Source organism: Salminus brasiliensis, chromosome 14 (genome assembly GCF_030463535.1).
Source record: "Salminus brasiliensis chromosome 14, fSalBra1.hap2, whole genome shotgun sequence".
NCBI lineage: Eukaryota > Metazoa > Chordata > Actinopteri > Characiformes > Bryconidae > Salminus > Salminus brasiliensis.
The window spans coordinates 1,144,279-1,149,165 of NC_132891.1; positions in this window are offsets into that span (position 1 = coordinate 1,144,279).

The following is a 4,887-nucleotide window of genomic DNA, read 5'->3' on the forward strand; positions in this document are numbered from 1 at the left end:
ACATCAGAACACAACTACTTTTTCTGGTTTTCTCTCAGCCGGCCTAATATCAGCCCAGAGTGACTCAGAGTGTAATTTAATCTCCAGCCTCAGTGTCTGAGTGACTGTTTGTGTTTTTGTGATCAGACAGCCGTTCAGTTCCTCTCTCTATTACTTCTCTACACTTCTATTCTTCTCTCTCAGCGTAGACAAACAAGCGGCGCGCGAGTCCTTGGCTGCATGAAAGCCGAAGTCTGTTCCTTTTTGTCTTTTTTATCCAGTTCCTTTATTCCTCAAACAAAAGCAGTGCTGGAAAGAAAGAGAGAGAGAGAAGAATGGGCGTACAAGACAGACAGAGAGAAGAGAGAACAGTAGAACAGAGAGGCGGGAAGAAAAAAAGGGTTTAAGTTGTAGTCTCTCTCTTGCTCTCTCTCTCTCTCACACACACACACACACACACTCGCATGCATAAACACACACTGAGAATATCAAGGTCAGTATCCAGTCAAACCGATACTTCAGTCGGCCTATCTTCAATCTTTCTCTCTGAATCATAGCCTACGCTACGGAGAAACACACACACACACACACACACACACACACACACACACACACACACACACACACTCCGAAGCACACATATGCATGTGAATAACTATAAAGGGTCACAACTAACTGAACTTGTACGGACAGACTGGAAAATGGTGATGAAATTTTTTCCAGTAATGAAAACAGAACCTTCAGTGTCAGCAATTCCAAATGCCAAACACCCCGTTTTACCTCTCTTTATATATACAGGGTATCTACAGTTAGTCTATACTCATAACAATTATATATACATACATTATATAACTATATCTATAAGGAGACACACATGACCCAACAAATGGTAATGCATTTTAGTGTGTATTAGTAAAACATAGTACGATACAGTGTGAGTAGTAGTGAGATATAGTGTAGTAGTGTGTTGTAGAGTATACTAGTGAGTAGTAGTGAGATATAGTGTAGTAGTGTGTTATAAAGTGTACTAGTGAGTGGTAGTGAGATATAGTGTAGTAGTGTGTTGTAGAGTGTACTACTGAGTAGTAGTGAGATATAGTGTAGTAGTTAGGTTGTAGAGTATACTAGTGAGTAGTAGTGAGAAATAGTGTAGTTGTGTGTTATAAAGTGTACTAGTGAGTGGTAGTGAGATATAGTGTAGTAGTGTGTTGTAGAGTATACAACTGAGTAGTAGTGAGATATAGTGTAGTAGTGTGTTGTAGAGTGTACAACTGAGTAGTAGTGAGATATAGTGTAGTAGTGTGTTGTAGAGTGTACAACTGAGTAGTAGTGAGATATAGTGTAGTAGTGTGTTGTAGAGTATACTAGTGAGTAGTAGTGAGAAATAGTGTAGTAGTTAGGTTGTAGAGTATACTAGTGAGTAGTAGTGAGATATAGTGTAGTAGTTAGGTTATAGAGTATACTAGTGAGTAGTAGTGAGATATAGTGTAGTAGTTAGGTTGTAGAGTATACTAGTGAGTAGTAGTGAGATATTGTGTAGTAGTGTGTTGTAGAGTATACTAGTGAGTAGTAATGAGATATAGTGTAGTAGTGTCTTATAGATTATACTAATGAGTAGTAGTGATATATAGTGTATATTGGGTTATGTTGTGTACTAGTGTTATAGTGGGTATTAGTCGAAGTGATATAGTATGTAGGAATGTATTATAGTGTGGACTCGTGAATAGTCGTATGAATACTAATGAGCAGTAGTGTGAAATACTAGTAGTGAGTAGTAGTGATATAGTATGTAGCATTGTATAATAGTTTACAGTAGTTTATAGTAGTGTGTAATAGTCAGTAGTAGTGAGTAGTGTGAGGTAGTGTGCAGTGATATTAGGCAGTGTGTAGTAGTGAGTAATGTGAGGTAGTGTGCAGTGATATTAGGCAGTGTGTAGTAGTGAGTAGTGTGAGGTAGTGTGCAGTGATATTAGGCAGTGTGTAGTAGTGAGTAATTTAGTAATAGTGTATGGTAGTGTGTTGTAGCGTGTTGTGTAGGGTAGTGTGCAGTCATGTGTAGTGTGTAAGACTGTATAGTAGTTTATTATTTTACTGAATCTGCTTTCCTCACTCAGATCAGCTGACTGTGTGAAGTGAAATTTTGGTCTGTAAGCAGACAGTAATCTACTGATCTAATGATGAACTTTAAAAATAAAGGACAGACACAGTTTAACTTTAAAACATTAACACACACCCACACACACACACGCTTCAGTTATGATGACAGTGAAGACGTTGCTGAAAATACAACCACATGCACTCGTTTGTGAGTAGTGTGTGTGTGAGAGAGTGTGTGAGTGTGTGTGTGTGTTTACTACAGGAATGAGTCATTAGACCACTCTACAAAAATTCGAGAGTTTCAGTCAGGAAGTCTGTAAGATAAGAACTTTACACTCTCTCACACACACACACACACACACACGTGCATAGACACACATACTCATTCACCATAGGGAATTTCCATTAAAACAGTCATGTAAGAGCAGGAAGCAAGGCCACATGTCTCAGCGATGTGTAATAACGTGTGGTTCTGAGGATCAGTGATCAGTAGTGAGTTTTATTGGATATATAATGGCTCTTCAGTTCCTCAACCCCTCAAAGAACCATGTGGATGCTAGAATGGTTCAAGGGTTAAAATGTTCTCCAGGTTGGTGGAAATCCTTATGGAAATAATTCTATATGGTACCTTTTAGAATTAATGTTACAAAGCTTCCGAAAGGGTTCCACTGTAGTGAGAAGTAGTGAATAGTAGTGAGTAGTAGTGTGTAGTAGTACTAGTGTGTAGTGCTGTTCAGCAGTACAGTAGTGAATAGTAGTGAGTAGTAGTGTGTAGTAGTACTAGTGTGTAGTGCTGTTCAGCAGTATAGTAGTGAATAGTAGTGAGTAGTAGTGTGTAGTAGTACTAGTGTGTAGTGCTGTTCAGCAGTACAGTAGTGAATAGTAGTGAGTAGTAGTGTGTAGTAGTACTAGTGTGTAGTGCTGTTCAGCAGTACAGTAGTGAATAGTAGTGAGTAGTAGTGTGTAGTAGTACTAGTGTGTAGTGCTGTTCAGCAGTACAGTAGTGAATAGTAGTGAGTAGTAGTGTGTAGTAGTACTAGTGTGTAGTGCTGTTCAGCAGTATAGTAGTGAATAGTAGTGAGTAGTAGTGTGTAGTAGTACTAGTGTGTAGTGCTGTTCAGCAGTATAGTAGTGAATAGTAGTGAGTAGTAGTGTGTAGTAGTACTAGTGTGTAGTGCTGTTCAGCAGTACAGTAGTGAATAGTAGTGAGTAGTAGTGTGTAGTAGTACTAGTGTGTAGTGCTGTTCAGCAGTATAGTAGTGAATAGTAGTTAGTAGTAGTGAGTGGCAGGGTTTAGTAGTGTGTTATAGTGTGTGTAGTAGTGAGCTGTGTGTAGTAGTGTGTTAGTGAGTAGTCATGCATGTTGTGTAATAGTGTATAGTAGTATATACACTATTGATATACACTATCTGCACAACAGATAACCACTAAAAGCCAGTGAGCTACCACGCCATGTGGGAGACTGGGGTTCGATTCCCGGTCTGGGTTACTGTGCTGCTCTACACCAATAAGAGTCTTTGGGCAGAACTCCTAATGCTACATTGGCTCTCCTCTGTAATACCAGTAACCTTGTAAGTCGCTCTGGATAAGAGCGTCAGCTAAATGCAGTTAATGTAAATGTAGCACAGTGTATGAGGGAATTGTATGTTGAACTACAGAGAAATGTATAGTAGTGATTCTCGGATGCAGTACTGAGGTCTAGTGTGTAGTAGTGGTGAGTCACAGGAAATAGTAGTAATGAGTAATGTGAGTAGAGTAATGAGTAATGTGTAGCTGTAGTGTGAAATAAATTGTTGTTGTTGTTGTAGGTCTGTTCATTGCCACAATCTAACACAACTAACACTCTAGGCCAAACCTAAACCGTGCAGCGATGCACCCACTGAACACTAGATGGCGACATTACTCTGGCTTTCAAATCCATCAGACTCCTTTTAAATTAAATATATAAATCAGTAAAAATAAGTAAATAAGTAAAAATCAGAATACAATTTAGGAATTAAAAAAATATGTAAAACTTCAAGCGAAGAGTTAAAAAAAATCAGGGTCAAGTTAAAAAAGTAAAATAAAAAAATAAAAAAGCATTTTTTACATGGGTGGGTTTGATAAAGGCACTCTACAAATAAAAAAAAATCAAAATCAAATTTTATTTGTCACATACATAGTCATACACAATATAACTTGCAGTGAAATGCTTTTATGACAGTCTGCCCACATCAAGCTATACAATAAAAATCTACATTTAAACTTAACCAAACCTTAACTTTATGAAGAAAAGTGCAAAAGTGCAAAAGAAAAATTAAATAAAAAAAAATAATAATAAATAAAATGTTATACTGGTACATGGGGAATTGAAAATTGTATTGAAAATTGTATTTTGGGAATGTTTATTAGATGATGAAATTAAAGGAAATGAATAATTGGTTTCTTTGAGGCAATATTATTGTGCGACTAGTAGCACACTTTTATTGCCCTTTTTAGGCACCAATAGGCGGCGCTCTAGCACAGACCCCCACTACATGTAGCCCATACAGACCACTCACTGCCCAGCACAGACCCCCCACTACATGTAGCCCATATAGACCACTCACTGCCCAGCACAGACCCCCACTACATGAATGAGCAGGTGTCCCAATACTTTACCATATTTATATATATATATATATGTCCTCATTAACATCTGGGTTCTAAAGTGCCGAGCTAAGCAGGAGTATATATAGTCCGCTGGATCGGCTCACAGCTGATATCACTCTTCCATCGACTGTCTTAATTAAGATCAGTGTAAAGCCCCCTACAGTTTTAGAACACACGCCA